The 24,705-nt window shown below is 44.5% G+C and overlaps 1 long non-coding RNA gene across 1 annotated transcript; it reads right to left on the bottom strand.

Moving 5' to 3' along the window:
- Positions 1–11,591: 11,591 nt before the first annotated feature.
- Positions 11,592–24,488, bottom strand: LOC142492549 (uncharacterized). Its single transcript, XR_012800841.1, has 3 exons — positions 24,284–24,488; positions 21,503–21,643; positions 11,592–11,980 (listed from the first exon to the last, which is right to left on the bottom strand). It is a non-coding gene; the product is annotated as an uncharacterized LOC142492549 (long non-coding RNA).
- Positions 24,489–24,705: the final 217 nt, after the last annotated feature.

Genomic DNA, 24,705 nt, shown 5'->3' on the forward strand with positions numbered 1-24,705 from the left:
TAGGGGCGTAAGACACCTATAATATCATATCCATTCACTCAAATGAGCTGTAAGGTATGTTCCAGAGACATAAGGTGTCTTTATAGAAGAGCATGGATAGGGCACTAAATTTAGGTCTTCTCACAAAATCAGAATTTTAGTTTTTCTATATTCCAGCACCTATTATCCCCATCCCATATCATTCACCTAAAGTTCACAAGTCACTCACTAACCCACCAAAGCACCCTATCATTCCACGGATTAATTCTATTTTTTCAACAACTTGTTTTAAAATGTTCCTTCTCACCTATTTATTACACACCGCTTCTGTTCTTCAATAACTAAATACGATCACTTGGGATTCTAACGATAGATTAGCCACTATAGATATCCAATCACTTTACATCAGTATACTCCACTCTTGAGGCTTTAAAGCAATTATTAAAATGTATCTTTACATGGCACACAAGCAATCACACAACAATTTCTTTATCACTCCTTTTAATTTATACTCACAATAATATATGTGAGGTTGAGGAAGCTAAAATACTTTTGCAATTGGAGAAGGCATCAAAACTGGGTCATGTTTGCATAATGGGGGATTTTAATTATCCAGACATAGACTGGGGCAATGAGATTAGCATTACAACAAAAGGAAACAGGTTTTCGGGGGTGTTTAAGGACAATTGTATGACTCAAATTATTGAGGAACCAACCAGGAGAGGGGCTGTACTGGATTTGGTCATTTCAAACAATGTTAAAGTAATAACAAATATTCAAGTACTGGAACATTTGGGTAACAGTGATCAAAACATGGTCTCATTTGAAATAAATGATCAAAAAACAGATTACTTGGGTTCAACAAAGACCTTAAACTTTAGAAAGGCAGATTATAATAAACTGAGGTATTATCTAGTAGTAATACAATGGGATGATGTTTTTGCAGGGAAAAATGTAGAAGATAAATGGGCAGTCTTTAAAACATTGTTAGAAAAGCACACTTATCAGTCTATACCCTTGGATAATAAATATAAAAGAAATAAGTCAAAACCAATATGGCTAAATAAACAGGTAGGGGAGGAAATAGACAAGAAGAGGAAGGCGTTTAGATTCTTTAAATCAGAAGGGACGGAGACATCGTATCAGAATTATAAGGAATGTAATACAAATTGCAAAAGGGCAATCAAATTAGCAAAAATGGATAATGAAAAAGGATTGCAATAGAAAGTAAGATCCACCCTAACAAGTTCTTTAAGTACCTTAATAACAAAAAAATGAGAAAGGAAAATATAGGACCCTTTCAGTGTGAGATGGGTAGGCAGATTATTGGAGATAAGGAAAAAGCAGAGGTATTAAACAAATTCTTTGCCTCTGTGTTTACCAGGGAAGAACCAAGTTCAATAGTAGTGCCACAGGAGGAAGCCACAACCTCCATATTAATGAACAATTGGTTAACTGAGGAAGAAGTTCACAAGCGACTTGAAAAAATTAAAGTAAATAAGGCACCTGGCCCCGATGGCATACATCCAAGAGTTCTCAAGGAGTTAAGCTCAGTAATAGCAAAACCCTTATATTTAATATTCAAGGACTCCATTTCCACAGGCTCAGTACCACAAGATTGGCGTAAATCAGATGTGGTGCCTATATTTAAAAAGGGAGCTACAGTATAAATGTGTTGTTCTTATATTCCGGAAGAACGTGTTAGTTACACAATAAACTCCTTTATTTGTGCTTTACAATTTATAATTATAAACTGGGAACATTATGGTAATGCTTTCCCAGCACTGTTGTTTAAGACTCTAATTGATTTCAGCTTTCTGACATAACTTCTTGATATTAACATAATTACTGTATATGTAAATCTCTCTTTCTATGTAAATCTCTCTTTCTATGTAAATCTCTCTCTTTCTATGTAAATCTCTCTCTCTTTCTATGTAAATCTCTCTCTCTTTCTATGTAAATCTCTCTCTCTCTTTCTATGTAAATCTCTCTCTCTCTCTCTTTCTATGTAAATCTCTCTCTCTTTCTATGTAAATCTCTCTCTCTCTCTTTCTATGTAAATCTCTCTCTTTCTATGTAAATCTCTCTCTCTCTTTCTATGTAAATCTCTCTCTCTTTCTAATCCAAAAACTGCATTTTTATTCAAGTGGAAATTTGCTTTTTGACAAGGACCCTGTAGGTAAATATTTCCAAACATTGACAATTTATTGTAAAATGTAAAATTCCCATATTTGAAATTTCCGTCCTTCTCTGCGTGAGAGGACACAACTAAATCCTGTCATCGAGCATTAATCAAAGGCGTGCGGTCACAGGACAAGCGTGGCGCTTAGCACAGTAAGTCTGGCTGTATCTGTGTGACCCTTAATATTACTATCACTTCCCAACATCACACAGAGGGATTGTGGTTGGTTAAACCACTCCCAGGTTTGTGAATTTCAGACCCACATCTTAATCACTTTCTAACAACAACTTCATATGAGCTCAACTGCTGGATCTGCCCCCAACACTCTTATATCAGGGACTTTAATCTCTTATTCATGAAGCTCCAAAGTGACTGATTGCCCCGCCATCTATAGAAAAATGCCATTGACTTGAATTACACAGATTGCATGAATTATGATGCATCGGAGCTTCAGGAATAATGTCGCTTGTGTAGAGTTAATAAAAGAATAATAACCGATTAGTGCTAATATGGAGCTTGTTCATTAATGTATGCTTCCTAAGATGAACATTAAAGATACATGTTATGGGAGCTGACCATAACATTATATATTTTAGCAGCCTTATTGCTGCTAAATTATCTAAAACATATGTAACCATGCTTAAAGCAAAGATTTGTCTGATGTTATCACTTTGGAAATGCAATGTAGCCCCCTTTCCCCCATTGTCAGGGCGACTATGTGTGCTGCTATACCTGTGTGGCAAATAGGAGGTCTGATATTCCGCCACTGGGGAGCCTGGGGTGTATGTATATCTACAAAACAGCGCCTCCACTTGAGAAGGATCCTCACATAGTAGGATAACCCCTCCCAAGACAATATGCCCAGTATTACACACGCAGAGTATGGGGAACAGTATTTACTGGGAGGTAATAAACAATGACATCAATAGGAACAGCAATAGACATATACAGTATGTATAACCAACCCGCGGAATATCCCCACAGTACTTTGGTGCAGGGGCACCAGTGTCCCAGTGTTCAGACCACAATGGCCTTTGCCACCCCCAAGTGTGACACTGAGCTGCCCACGTGAATGTTGGTGCATTTATGCGGATACCTTCCTGGACGCTCCAACCCCCGAGTGTAGCTGAACAACAGTCAATGGGCAGTCTGCTCCAACGACGCCTTCCGCACCACGTGGGGAGTTCTCCAGCAGGAGCGTCCCACCATAGACAGTCTCTGAACGTAGGTGGTCTGATCCCAGACCACAAGTTACGCATCACTGCGTGGCGTAGACACCGTGTTTCTGATACTGCACAACACAGGAAAAAGGGTCCCTAACTATGCGCTTCCCTATACAGCTGCAGGTGCCTACTGTGAGTCAGGGGCTAACTGAGGCCTGCGGGGGAAAGCTGGCCTAGTCCCAGGGCTACTGGCACCTGGGACCCTACCTCTCTCTTCTGTACCCTGCTCCCAACTCAACAAGTGACCTAACTGTCCTTTCTGTTATCACTGTTCTAACTGTTATCACTGTTCTAACTGTTATAAATGCAGCAGCCCTATTGGCTGCCTGACAACATGTGGTCTGCAGCCCCTGCAGCTGCTGGGACTTGTAGTTCCCAGTGGATCTATGGGTGTAATGGCCGCCGCTGGCTCACAATCTCCCTGCAGCAACCACACAGCCACCCCCCTCACGCAGCCTGGAGGTAATAGGGGGACCTGGCAACACAAATAAAGATTATATGCTGCACACCAAAAGAATTTAACACTACCTACAGTTACCGGTGCTCCTGGCTCAGGGAATACCTGTCAAATGATCCAGAATTAATGTACAGAGGATGATCCAGGGCACAACGGATTTTCAAAGTAGAATTTATTGTCAGTGCTACACAACGTTTCGACCATCAGAGTGGCCTTTATCAAGTGACTGGCATGAAAAAGGCCATTTTGATGGTCGAAACGTTGTGTTGTTCTGACAATAAATTCAACTTTGAAAATCCGTTGTGCCTTGGATCTTCCTCTATACATCACTTTGGAAATGACACATGAGCACAAACTCCTTCTTATTGGGGCCTCTGTATTGGGGAGTGTATGTCAGTAAATTATTCCTTCCACCGTATCCCACCCTGTCCCTACAAATGGGCAATGAGGAGGGATTATTGTTTTAGAATTGGAGGTGAGGGTGAAAGAGGTAGAGAGATAGGGGCGAGAGAGGGAGAGAGGTCAGGGGAAGAGAGGGAGAGAGGTGGGGGTGAGAGAGAGGTGGGTGCAAGAGAGAGAGAGATGGGCAACGAAAGCACGAGAGGTGGATGCGAGGGAGAGGGGGAGGGAGAGAGAGGGCGAGAAAGAGAGAGAGAGAAGTTGGGGTGAGAGAGACATACAGGGGGCTGCAATATATGCAGTTCAACTCGACTAATCTTGGTGAGACGATGACCTACTGCTCTACAAGGCAATACCCAGTACAAGGGTTCTTGCATCGGAGGTACATACAGTACGGCAATAATCTACAGACTTCTCTCCCTTTGAGCTGCTATATGGTCGCAGGGTACGGGGACCTCTGGACCTATTCCGTGAGGGATGGAAAGGGGAGACTGCCAATACTGATGCTTCTGTGCTTCAGTATGTTATAGATCTCAGAAACCGGCTAGAGATGCTCATGGGGTTGGCACAGGACTTGGTATGATCTGAATGCCCGTAGCAGAGAATTCATCCCAGGACAGCAAGTGCTTGTTCTTAAGCCCACTCGGGCTTAATAGCTGCCTGGTCGGTACCATATCCGTAGATGAATTAGTGCAACTATGTTGTACAGGTAGATGCTGAGGCAGGAAGGTATAAGACCTATCATATTAACATGCTCAAGGAGTACATAACAACGAGTGTGGCATCAGTGCTGGCCATTTGCCGCCCACCAATTGGGGATCCGGCGAGCAATGCTCTGCCTGATCTCCTGGGGGAGGCAAGGCAGGGAGATACAGTAGAGCAGGTTGAGATAGGGTCACCGCTGAGTGTCAGGCAGAGAGCAGAAGCCAGGGCTATGCTAGAGAAGTATAGGGCTCTGTTCTCAGATAAGCCGAGTAAGACACGCATTACAAATCACCCAGTGCTTACTGGGGATCTGAGTCCTCTGCATAAGCATGCTTATAGAGTGTCAGCAGAGATTAAGGGCAGTATAGAGAGGCGGTAGAAGAGATGCTGGCCTTAGGGTTAATTGTACTGTCCCAGAGCCCTTGGGCTTGTTCGGTAGTCCTGGTGCCTAAGAAGGATGGGACCACCCGGTTCTGTGTGGACTACCGGCAGCTCAATGCGGGAACGGTGTCAGATGCCTATCCCATGCCCCGCATGGATGAGTTGTTAGATGAACTCGCGGGGGCAAGGTATCTGACTACCATGGATCTGAGCAAAGGTTATTGGCAGATCCCCTTGACCTTGGAGGCTAGGGAAAAGTCGGCCTGTATCACTCCAAGTGGCCTCTATGAATTTCTAGTGATGCCATTTGGGGTGAAAAATGCACCGGCTACCTTCCAACGTCTGGTTAATCGTTTGCTGGAGGGTTTGCAAGGGTTTGCATGGGCATACCTGGGCGACATTGCTGTCGTTAGTAATTCGTGGGACTCACACTTAGGGCATGTAGCTGCGGTGCTAGCCAGGATTAGGGAAGCAGGACTCACGTTGAAACCCACCAAGTGCTTAGTGGGGATGGCAGAAGTATTGTACCTAGGGCACAGAGTGGGTGGCAGGGTTAGGGTCAGTATAGCGCCATTGCCAAACCCCTGACTGACTTGACCCAGAAGCGACAGACTGTGCTGGTAGTCTGGTCTCCTGCCTGTGAGTTCTCCTTTCAGGCATTGAAAACTGCACTGGCCAGTGCCCCTATTCTTGCTGCACCAGACTATGCAAAAAATTCATGGTGAAGACTGATGCCTCGGATTATGGTATTGGTGCTGTACTCAGCCAAGTTGGGGAGGAGGGCAGTGAACACCCAGTGGTGTATCTGAGCCGCAAGCTGCTGCCCAGAGAGATGGCTTATGCAACATTGAAAAAGAATGTCTGGCCATAGTATGGGCTTTAAAGAAGTTACAGCCCTATCTGTATGGCAGACCTTTTACAGTAATCACAGACCACAATCCCTTGAGTTGGTTACAGAGGGTGTCGGGGGAAATGCTAAACCCTTGCGCTGGAGTCTTGCCTTACAGGAATTTGACTTTGCCATCAAGCACAAGAAGAGAAGCGAGCATGGCAATGTTAATGGCCTTTCCCGCCAGGACAGCCCTCAGGACATACTAACTTCAAGTGCTGGCAGGCCATCCCAACCACCGGACGAGGTGGTCAGGGCAGTCCCTGCACTTTGAGTGGGGGAGGTGTGGCAATGAGGGGGTTAATCAGGCCTAAATTAAGGTATTATACCCGGCTGATTAACCCCAACTCGCATTGGGACTGAAGGAGTTAAATGTTTTTGCACTGCACTGCTGTAATTGCCCTGTCCCAGCCTTCTTAACCCCTATTTGCAGGCTATTCCTTGCCTGCTGCAATGGAAGTGAATGCAATTACTGCTATATTCTTTTGAGACACAAGATGGAGTAGTGAGCACCGAAGCCTGTTCTGATTGAAGAAGCGTGGCTGCGGTTTAAAGGGCTGTTTGAAGTATGGGTATCCATTTCAATGTATTCAACCCCGTAACCACAAGTCAATTGAACAAGTGGCTTGCGGTTAGACTTGAAGTGCTTTTACCGATACCATGTATCCGTACCTTTTTAGCCTGCCGATCTTGAAAGTCAATGGCCGTGAAAAGTGGGTCAATTGATGTGGGAACTGGGTGAACTTGAGTCCCGCAAGAAAGCTTTTCAATTAAGCAGGCTAACTCGCAAACGGAGGCACCCAGCACCCTGAGTTTTGGTGTGCAAGTATAAATAAGTAAAACACATACACCTAGAACATGAGTTTTAAATAAAGTGTAAAAAACTGTGAATTTAAATGTACAAGCAGGAACAGTTTTTCTGTGAGCCCGGGAAAAATCCTTTGGCATGTAAACAAGCTATGGGTGAATGAGTTGAGCGTATGTTCTTCTCTACACTTCAAAGAGGTCCCGCTAAGCCGGAGACCCTCAGTCTAGCGAAGTGACAGGGATGAAAAGCCTCAGAGCACCAAAGTGTAAACATGGCCGAAATCTTGATAAGTGCCAGATCCCGGGTCATTGACACCTTGGGACCAGACCCCAGACAAAGGGGCGCCAACAAAAAGTTGTATCCCAGGTATGCTACGTTGTACGGATGTGAAGCTGACACATGCGCTTTGCAAACCGGAAAGCCTGTTTTCCCGGTTTTGCAAACTGCGGGCAAAACAAAGATTGGTGGGTTAAATGTTCCCACGGCGGGGATTGGGTGTATATGTTAAGGATAGACTAGATTCCCCTATAACTGTGCCCACCGGACTATCCCCAGTGGGATTCGGTTATCTTTACCTGATTCATGATGTAACCTTGTGTAGCCAGGTCCCCTTTGGCTCCCCGGTTCACCATTGAGAAGGCAGAGAGGCAGGAAGGCCCTCTAGAGGTCACGCAGGCGCAGTTAAGCATAGCGGCGGCCATTACATCTTCGCACAGGCGCAGTAAAGATAGCGCACGCAGTCCCAATGCCAAAGATGTCCTGAGTGGACAAGCAGAGGATCAGGCCTCTTGTGAACCTGCAGGTATACGCACCACAACTGGTAACACATAGGTTCCCCTCACATTCACTCTATCTGAGATTGGGGTAGGGGGAGTACCCGTTACATCCGCTTTACGCAGGAGTTCGTTCAAGCACAGCGGTAGCGGTTCCCGTACGCAAGGGGTTAATACCATCGAAACCAATAATTTACCCCAAACTTCAGAATTCATTAGCTCTGGGGACTCCCGAACAAATTCCTACGAACTTTAACAAAATTCTTTGATTTGGCAAAGTTATTAGATTGGCAACTTGCGATCTAGCCAACGGGACCTTTAAACAGAGACTGCATTTCTTGCGCTTTCTCGCGAAGGACAATTTATTTCATTTCCACATCCCAGTCAGTGTTGTATTAAGTGTATTCTGAAGTTGTCGTGTGTTTTTCAAGCAAGGAAATAAATCACAATTTATTTTGCTCCTTGTTGTGTTCAATCGAGAATCCCAAAAATATAAGTGTGTTGATAAAGTTCCGGTCCACCGTGACATTCGCACCTTTCTATACAGTACCTCCAGGAACCGGAGCGGTCAGGGCCAGCAGAGTAAGTGGAGGAACAACGATCAGTACCCGCTCTCTCCAGCAGCAGCAGTAGCCCACAGACACTGTGTGTCTTTGCCTCCGGCTGTCACAGTTCCTGGGAAGGAGCTCCGCACGCCAGTATGCGGCACCACACGATGACGTAATCCGCGTCACAGCCAGTATTCATTTCATTATTGTTCTACATTGTATATATTTTTATTATAGGTCTTTTATGACCATATAATCACAGTTTATATCACACACAATTATTGATGCACTTGGACATTTTTTCTATGTCTTCTCTGCGAGGGAAGAACTCAGCCAGCTAACCAAATGGTTGGGAAAAGAATCTGCAGAGCGTGCGAAGAGGCTCACAAGAAGCCACACCCACTTAACAAGTGTTTTGGGTTAAGGATGAAGTCTATAGAGGAACACAAGTACTTACCCAGAGAGTTTGGAGTGTGCTTCAGGTGCTGCGCTTCCATAACTCATCTAGTCAAAGACAGTAAAGAAGCCATCAAACGTGCAGTGCGCAACAGTGAGAAGCTCAAACACACTGGGGTGTCAGGGTGGATGAATAAAAAGACACACTCACACAGGCTTGTGAGAGTGATGACAGTTAGGGCAAAAGTTTGCAGCGTGTGGTCCGCTGTGGATGGTGACTTAATCTGTGGTCTGGGTGTCTTGCAGTAGAACACAGGAGACGGACACACACACAGAAATCCAAAATGAATGGAAGGGTGGAAATTGTGGCTACACTTTGGAGCGTAAATGTGAAATAAAATAAAATAGATTCACACGGGCTTGTGTGAGTGGAGGTGATGAGGGCAGGGGTTAACACTGAGATCCGCAGTAATGGCTGTGTCTGCAGTCACGCAGTTTGAACTCATTGTGGTAATCAGGCAATCAGGAAGATAAAAGAAAATGATTTTATTAAACAATGAATTAGAAGCTCAAAAACTTACATAAATAATGCAGTCTCCATGGCTGGAGCCAGTTCTGGTGGCAGTGAGTCCCCTTATCCACGTCCGGGTGCGGGGCTGTTTCCCAGAGGCTGGAAGCAGCTACAGGAGTAGTGATAGAACAGAAGGGCTCCATGCTATGCCTCGAACGACGCGTTTCAGAAAGTAAATTTCCTTCGTCAGGCTCAGTTTGGCATGATCTATCCTTCATAAATCCATGCTAACTATTACTAATAATTTTGTTTTCCATTAGGTTTTCCTGAATATTATCCTGTATTAAACCTTCAAGTAGTTTCCCCACTATTGAAGTCAGGTTTACAGGTCTGTAATTCCCCGGTTGTGATCTAGCTCCCTTTTAAATATAGGCAACACCTGCTTTACGCCAATCTTGTGGTATTAAGCCTGTGGAAATGGAGTCCTTGAATATTAAATATAAGGGTTTGGCTATTACTGAGCTTAACTCCTTGAGAACTCTTGGATGTATGCCATCGGGGCCAGGTGCCTTATTTACTTGAATTTTTTCAAGTTGCTTTGAACTTCTTCCTCAGTTAACCAATGGTTCATTAATATGGAGGTTGTGGCTTCCACCTGCGGCACTACTGTTGAACTTGATTCTCCCCCTGTAAACACAGAGGCAAAGAATTTGTTTAATACCTCTGCTTTTTCCTTATCTCCAATAATCTGCCTACCCATCTCACACTGAAAGGGTCCTATATTTTCTTTTCTCATTTTTTTGTTATTAAGGTACTTAAAGAACTTTTTAGGGTTGACCTTACTTCTATTGCAATCCTTTTTTCATTATCCATTTTTGCTCATTTGATTGCCCTTTTGCAATTTTTGTTACATTCCTTATAATTCTGATACGATGTCTCCGTCCCTTCTGACTTAAAGAATCTAAACGCCTTCCTCTTCTTGTCTATTTCCTCCCCTACCTGTTTATTTAGCCACATTGGTTTTGACTGATTTCTTTAATACTTATTATCCAAGGGTATACACTGATAGGTGTGCTTTTCTAACAATGTTTTAAAGACTGCCCATTTATCTTCTACATTTTCCCTGCAAAAACATAATCCCAATGTATTACTTGTAGATTAGACCTCAGTTTATTATAATCTGTTTTTCTAAAGTTTAAGGTCTTTGTTGAACCCAAGTAATCTGTTTTTTGATCATTTATTTCAAATGAGACCATGTTTTGATCACTGTTACCCAAATGTTCCAGGACTTGAATATTTGTTATTACTTTAACATTGTTTGAAATTACCAAATCCAGTATAGCCCCTCTCCTGGTTGGTTCCTCAATAATTTGAGTCATACAATTGTCATTAAACACCCCCGAAAACCTGTTTCCTTTTGTTGTAATGCTAATCTCATTGCCCCAGTCTATGTCTGGATAATTAAAATCCCCCATTATGCAAACATGACCCAGTTTTGATGCCTTCTCCAATTGGAAAAGTATTTTAGCTTCCTCAACCTCACATATATTATTGTGAGTATAAATTAAAAGGAGTGATAAAGAAATTGTTGTGTGATTGCTTGTGTGCCATGTAAAGATACATTTTAATAATTGCTTTAAAGCCTCAAGAGTAGAGTATACTGATGTAAAGTGATTGGATATCTATAGTGGCTAATCTATCGTTAGAATCCCAAGTGATCGTATTTAGTTATTGAAGAACAGAAGCGGTGTGTAATAAATAGGTGAGAAGGAACATTTTAAAACAAGTTGTTGAAAAAATAGAATTAATCCGTGGCATGATAGGGTGCTTTGGTGGGTTAGTGAGTGATTTGTGAACTTTAGGTGAATGATATGGGATGGGGATAATAGGTGCAGGAATATAGAAAAACTAAAATTCTGATTTTGTGATAGGACCTAAATTTAGTGCCCTATCCATGCTCTTCTATTATGACACCTTCCGTCTCTGGAACATACCTTACAGCTCATTTAAGTGAATTCATTATGATATTATAGGTGTCTTACGCCCCTATTAAATAAATGCCCCTGATGCGTTTCGCCCAAGCTCACAAGAAGCTGACACTGGGATTGGAACTGGGCTCTGCTGCTTCAAAGTTAACTAAGCTACTGACGCTCCCGAAAGCACGAGCTGATACACGTGTGAGAAACAGCCTTACGTGGCATAATATTGTGATGCCAACATACTGGGTGTAATATTGTAATATTTATATTTTAGGCCATTATTATTTACTTCTTTATTCTGCATTATAAATCCACCACAGGTCTGAGGGGATAAATTCCAGCAGGAGACAGGTCTGAGTGATTACAAAGAGTCTTTATTAAATGCAGCTGCATCTACAGACAGAGTAATATGCGCAGAACAGATACCAATCCCCAAGCAATGACCCCACAGGCTGAGAAACAAACCAAAATAATATCCAGGAAGTAATGTAACACAAGGATACTCCCATTTCCTGCACGAGGGGCCTGCAATGCGCTGCGTTACACTGTGTCACAGGCCTCTCTGACAGGGAAAGGGGGTAACTTGTATTCCCTGCTGGGGTTTCCCACCGCCGCTATCAGATCCCATCAGGGACTCCGACCTTCAGAGGCTTCCGCTAATTACGTCACTTCCATGGGAACGGGCTGCGTTGTGTGGGATGTTCCTCACTTCTCGCTGGCGGCGGCTTCATCAGCTTCCTTTATTCTAACCTAGAAAGGTAGAAAATACTATGTTATTTTGTGTAATGAAATTCCGGCTTAACTTGCGATGCTGATAACACAGAATCGAGCCCCGACACCACTTACAAGAGCTCAGGGAATCTCCCCCATATTGGAGCACATTCCATTACAGTATGCGCATTGTGTAACGCTTCCCTAACTTCTCTAGCTGTAAAATGACAATTTTGTGCACGATGAGCAAGTATTACAGCAAAGACCTTGCCACATACTGTATTGCCACATACTGTATTGCCACATACTGTATTGCCACATACTGTATTGCCACATACTGTATTGCCACTTACTGTATTGGCTCAAAATGATACAAGATTAAAAAAAATAATGTTATTTCCACTGAAACTGCCCTGATAAACCTCATTTTTAAAACACCATTTGGCTGTAACATTTGCACATTTTATTCATATACATTTTTTTCACACTCTGTGAATACAAAGATATATCACATTGGGGTCTATCTATTATTCCCACGAGAAGTGTGCGTGACTGTATAACAGGGTGTAATATTCAGCTTGGAGCTGAGTGAATGTTAGGCGCTTGTGCCCCAGCTCTCCCCTATATAACACAAGTCATTAGCCAGCGGGTGTCACACTATGTAAGACCTGGAAGTGCCTCAGCTCTCCCCTATATAACACAAGACATTAGCCAGCGGGTGTCACACTATGTAAGACCTGGAAGTGTCTCAGCTCTCCCCTATATAACACAAGTCATTAGCCAGTGGGGCTCACACTATGTAAGACCTGGAAGTGCCTCAGCTCTCCCCTATATAACACAAGTCATTAGCCAGCGGGGCTCACACTATGTAAGACCTGGAAGTGCCTCAGCTCTCCCCTATATAACACAAGTCATTAGCCAGCGGGGCTCACACTATGTAAGACCTGGAAGTGCCTCAGCTCTCCCCTATATAACACAAGTCATTAGCCAGCGGGGCTCACACTATGTAAGACCTGGAAGTGCCTCAGCTCTCCCCTATATAACACAAGTCATTAGCCAGCGGGGCTCACACTATGTAAGACCTGGAAGTGCCTCAGCTCTCCCCTATATAACACAAGTCATTAGCCAGCGGGGCTCACACTATGTAAGACCTGGAAGTGCCTCAGCTCTCCCCTATATAACACAAGTCATTAGCCAGTGGGGCTCACACTATGTAAGTCCTGGAAGTGCCTCAGCTCTCCCCTATATAACACAAGACATTAGCCAGTGGGGCTCACACTATGTAAGACCTGGAAGTGCCTCATTTCTCCCCTATATAACACACGTCATTAGCCAGTGGGGCTCACACTATGTAAGTCCTGGAAGTGCCTCAGCTCTCCCCTATATAACTCAAGTCATTAGCCAGCGGGGCTCACACTATGTAAGACCTGGAAGTGCCTCAGCTCTCCCCTATATAACACAAGACATTAGCCAGCGGGTCTCACAGTATGTAAGACCTGGAAGTGCCTCAGCTCTCCCCTATATAACACAAGACATTAGCCAGCAGGGCTCACACTATGTAAGACCTGGAAGTGCCTCAGCTCTCCCCTATATAACACAAGACATTAGCCAGCGGGTGTCACACTATGTAAGACCTGGAAGTGTCTCAGCTCTCCCCTATATAACACAAGACATTAGCCAGCGGGTCTCACAGTATGTAAGACCTGGAAGTGCCTCAGCTCTCCCCTATATAACACAAGACATTAGCCAGCGGGTCTCACAGTATGTAAGACCTGGAAGTGCCTTAGCTCTCCCCTATATAACACAAGTCATTAGCCAGCGGGGCTCACACTATGTAAGACCTGGAAGTGCCTCAGCTCTCCCCTATATAACACATGACATTAGCCAGCGGGGCTCACACTATGTAAGTCCTGGAAGTGCCTCAGCTCTCCCCTATATAACACAAGACATTAGCCAGCGGGTCTCACAGTATGTAAGACCTGGAAGTGCCTCAGCTCTCCCCTATATAACACAAGACATTAGCCAGCAGGGCTCACACTATGTAAGACCTGGAAGTGCCTCAGCTCTCCCCTATATAACACAAGACATTAGCCAGCGGGTGTCACACTATGTAAGACCTGGAAGTGTCTCAGCTCTCCCCTATATAACACAAGACATTAGCCAGCGGGTCTCACAGTATGTAAGACCTGGAAGTGCCTCAGCTCTCCCCTATATAACACAAGACATTAGCCAGCGGGTCTCACAGTATGTAAGACCTGGAAGTGCCTCAGCTCTCCCCTATATAACACAAGACATTAGCCAGCAGTGCTCACACTATGTAAGACCTGGAAGTGCCTCAGCTCTCCCCTATATAACACAAGACATTAGCCAGCGGGTGTCATACTATGTAAGACCTGGAAGTGTCTCAGCTCTCCCCTATATAACACATGACATTAGCCAGCGGGTGTCACACTATGTAAGACCTGGAAGTGTCTCAGCTCTCCCCTATATAACACATGACATTAGCCAGAGGGGCTCACACTATGTAAGACATGGAAGTGCCTCAGCTCTCCCCTATATAACACAAGTCATTAGCCAGTGGGGCTCACACTATGTAAGACCTGGAAGTGCCTTAGCTCTCCCCTATATAACACAAGTCATTAGCCAGCGGATCTCACACTATGTAAGTCCTGGAAGTGCCTCAGCTCTCCCCTATATAACACAAGTCATTAGCCAGCGGATCTCACACTATGTAAGACCTGGAAGTGCCTTAGCTCTCCCCTATATAACACAAGACATTAGCCAGCGGATCTCACACTATGTAAGTCCTGGAAGTGCCTCAGCTCTCCCCTATATAACACAAGTCATTAGCCAGCGGATCTCACACTATGTAAGTCCTGGAAGTGCCTCAGCTCTCCCCTATATAACACAAGACATTAGCCAGCGGGGCTCACACTATGTAAGACCTGGAAGTGCCTCAGCTCTCCCCTATATAACACAAGACATTAGCCAGCGGATCTCACACTATGTAAGACCTGGAAGTGCCTCAGCTATCCCCTATATAACACAAGTCATTAGCCAGTGGGGCTCACACTATATAAGACCTGGAAGTGCCTCAGCTCTCCCCTATATAACACAAGACATTAGCCAGCGGATCTCACACTATGTAAGACCTGGAAGTGCCTCAGCTCTCCCCTATATAACACAAGTCATTAGCCAGTGGGGCTCACACTATGTAAGACCTGGAAGTGCCTCAGCTATCCCCTATATAACACAAGACATTAGCCAGCGGGGCTCACACTATGTAAGACCTGGAAGTGCCTCAGCTATCCCCTAAATAACACAAGACATTAGCCAGCGGGGCTAACTCTATGTAAGACCTGGAAGTGTCTCAGCTCTCCCCTATATAACACAAGACATTAGCCAGCGGGGCTCACACTATGTAAGACCTGGAAGTGTCTCAGCTCTCCCCTATATAACACAAGACATTAGCCAGCGGGGCTCACACTATGTAAGATCTGGAAGTGCCTCAGCTCTCCCCTATATAACACAAGACATTAGCCAGCGGAGCTCACACTATGTAAGACCTGGAAGTGCCTCAGCTCTCCCCTATATAACACAAGACATTAGCCAGCGGGGCTCACACTATGTAAGACCTGGAATTGCCTCAGCTCTCCCCTATATAACACAAGACATTAGCCAGCGGATCTCACACTATGTAAGACCTGGAAGTGCCTCAGCGTTCCCCTATATAACACAAGTCATTAGCCAGCGGGGCTCATACTACTGTATATAAGACCTGGAATTGCCTCAGCTCTCCCCTATATAACACAAGACATTAGCCAGCGGGGCTCACACTATGTAAGACCTGGAAGTGCCTCAGCTCTCCCCTATTTAACACAAGTCATTAGCCAGCGTGCTCACACTATGTAAGACCTGGAAGTGTCTCAGTCTCCCCTATATAACACAAGTCATTAGCCAGCGGAGCTCACACTATGTAAGACCTGGAAGTGCCTCAGCTCTACCCTATATAACACAAGTCATTAGCCAGCGGAGCTCACACTATGTAAGGCCAGGAAGTGCCTCAGCTCTCCCCTATATAACACAAGTCATTAGCCAGTGGAGCTCACACTATGTAAGACCTGGAAGTGCCTCAGCTCTCCCCTATATAACAATAGTTTATTTGGGACTTTTATGGTACAGTAGGTCAGTTAGTGGGCCGGTGAGTCGGGCTATGGGTTTGGATGTTGATTCAAGTTATCCCTTTACTGAAATCAATATGGAGTAAGCGTCTCTGTTCTTGGGCTGCGGCCGGGGTGTAGCGAAGCGGGCGCGCGCGCTTGTACTTAGTGCGATCAAAGTGGTAACTCTGAATGTGCTTGTCCAGGGTGCGGGTGCCCGTGAGCTTTCTGCTTGCAGAGACAGTCACATTTTATTTTGCTGCTCACTTATGCGTCACGTTAGTGGTTTGTCCATGAGGGTGAACCAGCTCTGTGATGTCATGACCATGCCCCCACATGCGCGCAACTAGATGGCCAGGAATCGCATGGCCAAGCAGACCGCATGATGTCACTGCGTTCAAGTGCCAGCACACTCTCGCAGCCTGACCACAGCCTTACACTCCACGCTGGCAGATATATGGCAAACAGCTGATCGGACGGCTCCTGGAGTTTCAGCCCACCTGGCTTCCTCCTCGCCTTCTCGTTACCAGCAGGTGACGTCAGCAGTGTCTGAAGCGTCTGTGCGCTCTGATGCAGATAGTATAATACAATAGCTCCGTATAGCCCACAGCTCCCAAATACAATCACTGGATAATGTTCATCAGGTCTGTTTAAGCAACTCGGCAGGTACCAACTCAACCCTATGCGTTTCGTTTCAAAATAAACTTCCTCAGGGGTGATGTCACATGATACTACCTCTCTAACTATCTAGGTGTGGAGGTGCATTGAAAAGCTGATTCCTGTCTGAGACTCTGCTATCAATCATGACATCAAAACCCATGGAACATACAGAAAGAGACCTTAATATAACGAAATGCATGAATATGAAAAGGATAAATCTATCGGATTCATAAAACAATTCACATTTATTACGTATAAAATAAAATTGCAAATTGAAAATAAACAGATATACAGGAAAGATAGATGTGAGTATATCACTGAGTGGATAGAAGAAAATGCTAATATATCACTAATTAAGAGAGAAATGTAGCAATTTAAACAATGTCATTTGAACTGGAGAAGCGGGTGCAGGGGAATGAGTTGGGATGTATATTGGAAATCAATTGATAAGAAATGCACTTAGGTCAATGTCAACATAGAGTCCACGGGGAATGAATGTATCTGGTTTCTAATCTAGAGATGTCACTAACCGAGTCCCCTCCTCTCCAGCTCAACCTAAGCTTTTTAATCCCCGTAAATTTCATTCCTGAAGGATTCTGCTGATGACATTCTTTGAAATGCTTTGACAAATTGTGCTGAAGGAGACCTTTTATTACATTAGTGATATGCTCTGCTAATCTAATTGTAAATTTCCTTGTCGGACGCCCTATGTACTTTTTATTGCAGGGACGTTGGATGAGATAAATGACATTGGTTGAATCGCAGATAATGAATTGACCTATAGTATATTGTATTTCTGTTTGAGTTGAGGAGTATCCCCTGACCTGTTTGGATTCATGAGTGTTTAATGAATACATTTTCAATTTTAAACATTTGTAGAAAACTTTTGGTTCCCCAGAGGAATGATGGACAATGATGCCCATTTTTTTCAGCACTTCACTATACAGTAGTTGCTTCTTTTTTCCATTTTCAGGATTTCCCATTTCCATGCTGTTCTACTGGGGACTCCCTTCCACATATTGCTAACTCTATATGTGATTAGTTAGCTAGTTTATTTTAGCCTACTATTTTACTCCTATGTAGTAAGAAATTGAAAAAGTCCATGGAAATGTTTTTAATAGGTGTAGGTTTTTCTCAGTGAGACACAGGGATTTAGAAGGGAATATGTAGGGGTTATTTAGGTCGGATGGGATGCACTTGTCAGAGGATGGGCGTCATATATTTTATTTGGGTTTGGCAGAAGGTTTGGAAATAGCAGTGAGGTGTTTGTGGGGTTAGTCAAGGCTAGTTTAAGGTTTTAATAGCCTTAACTTTGGCGGTATGTGCCGGAGGTACAGGAGCTGAAGTAAGCAAAAACATCAAGCAGGCTCAGGATTTCTGGGACCCACGGGTGGTGAGAAGACAGAGGACCTTTTAAATTGCAACTTGTTATCTTTGTAGTAATTTTAGGGGAAGGGTGTATAGAGTCTCCACTGGTCAACTGAAATCATTTTTTCTCACTGGAAAATAATTGGCTAGTGGCAATGTTTGTCAATTCCAGAAACACTCACCAGTAACAATAAATTCAACAGAAGCAGATTTTTTTTGTATAATTTTCCAACTATTTTCAAGCAATAGTGAATTGAGTTACTGTAGCTGCGGTGTCCCATATTCCAAACTCACAGGCATTAATGCACAATATATCTAAACCAGTTTGTAACATAGAATGTCTTGCTTCTCTATTTAAACATATGAAGCTAGCATATAGAGTCCAGTTTATAGAGTATCCACTAGGTGCTTGTATTGTGAGCTTTGTCCAAACAATAAAGTTAGTCATGTTTACAGGATCTCGGTGTTGGATGCTATATGCTCAAGGACACATCTCCTGATTGTCTCTTGGTCTTTCCAACATATAGCATCCATTCAAAATAAACCGGGCACACCTAACTCACTCACGTCCTGTTCTAGAATTACATGGTGGAGATACTAAACCTTTGAAATTCCAAGGAGTAGATCATATCCTACCTATTATAAGGAGGGGGAACTTGGACAGAGCTGTGTTACATATAGAATCCAAATGGATTTACTCTTTGGACACATTTTTCCCTAAAAGGATTAAATGAAGGTTTTGTATATACACCGTTAATATAAGACATTATGCAATAAAATTAATTATTCAGGAAAATATGGTCAGTAGTAAGGAACAGATCGGATATCAGTGCATTCAAAAATCTTTTTGGTATTTATAAAATGAAAACAGTATAAATGTGCTTGCATTATTTCCAGGGGTCCTCCTCTTCTTAGAAATCAAGGATTTAGATTTAATAAAATCAGTCAATAAAGCATCACTCCGATATACACTGTGATTGCAAGGGTTAAAAGACTGCACACTAACACGTCCAATTTTTTGGACTAAGCACTGAACCTTTTCTATAAAGACTAATTTTTCAGAAATTAATCATGCTGGCAATTAATATTTTAATGAATTTACAACCAGAAGTTATGTACATAACTGCGTAGACAATACAAATAATCTCAGACGTGCTGAATATGTTTTTGATTTTACTAAGGAACTCATCTGTGATGAACCATCTGATTTTATTGACTATTTTTCCAAGTTAGAAAAATGTTTCTTGCAGGATATCCACTTATGGTGGAATATCACAAATCTTGAGAACTACCAGAAAGTCAAGTGGATCCCCAGATGATTACAGATCAAAAAGTCCCCCACTTTTGGGTTCCAGACCAAAGATTTTGAAGAGAACTGGAAGACTATGCTTGACGACTGCTCTACGAAGCTCATGCAGTTACGGTTATTGCTCAGTTCAAAATTAGAACGTGAATTTTGGAAGAGGAAATTAAAATCCTACAACCCAAACTTTATGTATTTGAGACCACGGAGAACTCTTCAAAAACCAATGAAAGAACCAATCTATGGAGAAGAATGTTATATAAGCAGGCAAAATTTGAGAGACAAGCTCAATTCTGTACGAAATCAAATTTATCTCGGCTACAAATGTCAATAGAGGAAACTACAGGACACCAATAAGGAATCAACCTTCTAACATAGATTATTCTTGTCAGTATACCCCAAGTAAATCAATACTGAAAGACAGATATGGAGATAACTCAAGCTTCAACTTGGATGTATCTGATACAGAGAATCGCACATATTCGTTATCATTCAACAAATCGGATGAGAAACAGCGATACAGAGAATTTGGAGCATGCCCTCGGGAACGTTATTCCAGGAGGGAGGACGAGTACAATCCACAAATATTGACCCTTTCAGACTCTAAAGGCTCAAAAAATGGAGGAAGACCAGAAGATCTAGGAGGAGGTTTGGGGCAAGGCGGAGCAAGCAAACACAAAAAGGACTTCTGAATGTCACGAATTATAACATTATTAACATATCGTGCATTGAGCTAACAGAGACGCTCTCTTCTTAGTATGGGTTTCAGCTTTGCCCCATAGATACATTTTCAGCTCTTTGAGACAATTATTGATTTACAAAAGTTTACTAGAAAGTTATCCCTTAAGAAGTATTATCTTTATTGTTTGTATGCATTCATACCCATCTACACCATGTCCCAAAGATCCACAAAATGCTCATACCGATGTAGCCACATGGTTGGTAACGCTGCCCTTACGAAATCCGCCACGGGCATGTTTCTAATGCCGTGCGCTCACAGAGTCCCAGTAAGGAGACTAATGACCTAAAAGGATTAACACAGTGGGGGTCCCTTCTTCTGAATGGGACTCCCGCTGTGTGAACACAAGCGGCTGCGTCATTGTCACAGGAGACAAGGTTTATTAACACTTTTTATAACGGATTATATGATTGAGCAAAACAAGGAGGTAAAATAAATTGTCATTTATTCCAGGAAAAAACATGCACACAATGGATCACAATATGCAATAGAAAACACACTTATTGGGGATCTGGCTAATGAACTAAACTTTACTAGTCCAAATGACTACAAAATGAAGTCTGTACAAGTCCTTTCCAATGACCGAGAGGTACTCACAAAAGTCCTGGAATTCAAAACGAGATGTAATTCCAGCCGCGACCGCTATGTTCTGTTTTCATAACTTGGCCCTTGAAAAACGGGACTTAGAAAATTTCTTGCCTGGAAATCTTTGAAGCCGGCTCGCGTCTATTTCTTCCAGAGCATCTTTGAAATTGCCGCTGATGGTTTGGCGCTTAGAATCTGCTGCCCTGATTGGCTGCAAGGTTTCTTATAGGTTTTGGAGTCACATTCACAAACTACTACATCCAATCAGCATGTAGGAATTTCTCTACCAGCCTATCACCAATTTACCTGTATCCTGAAGCTGGGGGGGGGGGGGGCACACTGATTTCAATTATGCTAAGGGGCATGCGCCAACCTGGTACCCCTGCCTCTTAGCATATTGAGCCCCCCACTGTTCCAGGCTCCGCATAGTCTGGGGCTGGGCAAATAATGGCCGGATAGCCCTTTGTGCTATCAGGATAGGGGTACTTGAGTGTAACTATCCTAACACCTTGCCATCCCTGAGGCTTTCAAGTCTGGGACCAGAGGAGACTCAGTGGAACCAAGCCTGGTGACCATCTGGCCTTTTGGAACCCAGGACTTGGAAATCCCACAGTTTATATACAGGTTGCAAGCATATATACTTATATTATTAGTGACTCCTAATGTGTAATGAAATAAATATAGTGTACTACAGAGTAAGTATCCCACGTCACACACCAACCAAGAAGATTATGTTGCTACGTTACCTGGCAAAGGGTCCACGCATTTAATTCCACAGAGATTACAGCACTTCTGATTGCCAGGACAGTCACTGTCACACTCACACGTGGGCTCTGGTAAATGCTGCACACAAGCCATATTCATAGGGGGGCATTTCCCCAGATTCACTGCAAAAGAGACACCAAGCAGAGTGATACCATCAATGTATAATCTGCATGTCTGTGACTGTGAGGAGGTAACAGGCTCAATAATAAAGGTTAAACCCACTTGGTTACCACTGAGCCGTGTTTTAAGGTCCTAGAGTGTCAGCTCTTGAATCTGGCTGTCATGTCTTCCTGCTGTGTTACTCAACTCCCTCCCATATCTCCCTGCATGTTACTCACCTCCCTCCCATATCTCCTTGCTGTTTTACTCACCTCCCTCCCATATCTCCCTGCCGTTTTACTTACCTCCCTCCCATATCTCCGTGCATGTTACTCACCTCCCTCCCATATCTCCCTGCAGTGTTACTCACCACCCTCCCATATCTCCCTGCCATGTTACTCACCTCCCTCCCATATCTCCCTGCCATGTTACTCCCCTCCCATATCTCCCTGCCATGTTACTCACCTCCACCCCATATCTCCCTGCCGTGTTATTCCCTCCGTCCCATATCTCCCTGCCATGTCACTCACCTCCCCCCCATATCTCCCTGCCATGTTACTCACCCCCCTCCCATATCTTCCTGTCGTGTTACTCACCTCCCTCCCATGTCTCCCTGCCGTGTTACTCACCTTCCTCCCATATCTCCCTGTCATGTTACTCACCTCCCTCCCATATCTCCCTGCATGTTACTCACATGCCCCCCATATCTCCCTGCCTTGTTACTCACCTCCCTCCCATATCTCCCTGCCATGTTTCTCACCTTCCTCCCATATCTCCCTGTCATGTTACTCACCTACCTCCCATATCTCCCTGCATGTTACTCACCTCCCTCACTTATCTCCCTGCATGTTACTCACCTCCCTCCCATATCTCCTTGCCATGTCACTCACCTCCCTCCCATATCTCTCTGCCATGTCACTCACCTACCCCCCATATCTCCCTGCCATGTTACTCACCTCCCTTTCATATCTCCCTGTCATGTTACTCACCTCCCTCCCATATCTCCCTGCATGTTACTCACATGCCCCCCATATCTCCCTGCCTTGTTACTCATCTCCCTCCCATATCTCCCTGCCATGTTTCTCACCTTCCTCCCATATCTCCCTGTCATGTTACTCACCTACCTCCCATATCTCCCTGCATGTTACTCACCTCCCTCACTTATCTCCCTGCATGTTACTCACCTCCCTCCCATATCTCCTTGTCATGTCACTCACCTCCCTCCCATATCTCTCTGCTATGTCACTCACCTACCCCCCATATCTCCCTGCCATGTTACTCACCTCCCTTCCATATCTCCCTGCCATGTTAATCACCTCCCTACCATTTCTCCCTGATGTGTTACTCACCTCCCTCACATATCTCCCTGCCATGTCACCCACCTCCCCCCATATCTCCCTGCCATGTTACTCACCTCCCTCCCATATCTTCCTGCCGTGTTTCTCACCTCCCTCCCATATCTCCCTGCCGTGTTACTCACCTCCCTCCCATATCTCCCTGCCATGTTACTTACCTCCCCCCCTTATCTCCCTACCATGTTTCTCACCTCCTTCCCATATCTCCCTGCCATGTTACTCAACTCCCTCCCATATCTCCCTGCCATGTTACTTACCTCCCTCCCATATCTCCCTGCCATGTTACTCACCTCCCTCCCATATCTCCCTGCCATGTTACTTACCTCCCTCCCATATCTCCCTGCCATGTTACTCCCCTCTCTCCCATATCTTCGTGCATGTTACTTACCTCCCTCCCATATCTCCCTGCCATGTTACTCACCTCCCTCCCATACCTCCCTGCTGTGTTACTCACCTCCTTCCTATATCTCCCTGCCGTGTTCTCACCTCCCTCCCATATCTCCCTGCCGTGTTCTCACCTCCCTCCCATATCTCCCTGCTGTGTAACTCACCTCCCTCCCATATCTCCCTGCTGTGTAACTCACCTCCCTCCCATATCTCCCTGATATGTTACGTTCCTCCCTCCCATATCTCCCTGCCATGTTACTCACCTCCCTCCCATATCTCCCTGCCATGTTACTCACCTCCCTCCCATATCTCCCTGCCATGTTACTCACCTTCCTCCCATATCTCCCTGCCATGTTACTCACCTCCCTCCCATATCTCCCTGCCGTGTTACTCACCTCCCTCCCATAACTCCCTCCCATGTTACTCACCTCCCTCCCATATCTCCCTGCCGTGTTTCTCACCTCCCTCCCATAACTCCCTCCCATGTTACTCACCTCCCTCCCATATCTCCCTGCATGTTACTCACCTCCCTCACATATCTCCCTGCCATGTTACTCACCTCCCTCCCATACCTCCCTGCTGTTTTACTCACCTCGCTCCCATACCTCCCTGCTGTGTTACTCACCTCCCTCCCATAACTCCCTCCCATGTTACTCACCTCCCTCCCATATCTCCCTGCATGTTACTCACCTCCCTCACATATCTCCCTGCCATGTTACTCACCTCCCTCCCATATCTCACTGTCGTGTTACTCGCCTCACTCCCATATCTCCCTGCCGTGTTACTTACCTCCCTGCCATATCTCCCTGCCATGTTACACACCTCCCACCCATATCTCCCTGCCGTGTTACTCGCCTCCCTCCCATATCTCCCTGCTGTGTTATTCACATCCCTCCCTTTTCTCCCATCCGAGTTACTTACCTGGTCCATCTGCTGCCCAGGTTGCCACAGAGCACAGAACGAGCCCCAGAATGAGGGAGCCAGCGGTTGGGTCATGTTGGTCTCTGGAGCTGTGTTTGGTCCTCAGTGCTGTCACACACTGGGTTTTTTTACCCTGTGAAAAGGCACAGTCACAGGACAAGGGAGAGGGAAGGTAGGGGACAGGACAGGACAGGACAAGGAAAAGGGAAGTTATGGACACAGAGGGAACAGACCTGGGGCTGTTTAATGCAATATGTCACAATAAGCATCTTACAGCACGTTATTAAGACGACCTGAGCATCATTATTAAATGTGTTTACTCCATTGCTGTCAGGACCCTGAGGACTACTGAGAAATGTATATTAAACCCATCAGAACCAAGACCCAAAGAGCCGCCCTAAGTAATGAATTAACCCTTGCAT

The sequence above is a fragment of the Ascaphus truei genome, chromosome 4, assembly GCF_040206685.1.
Source record: "Ascaphus truei isolate aAscTru1 chromosome 4, aAscTru1.hap1, whole genome shotgun sequence".
NCBI lineage: Eukaryota > Metazoa > Chordata > Amphibia > Anura > Ascaphidae > Ascaphus > Ascaphus truei.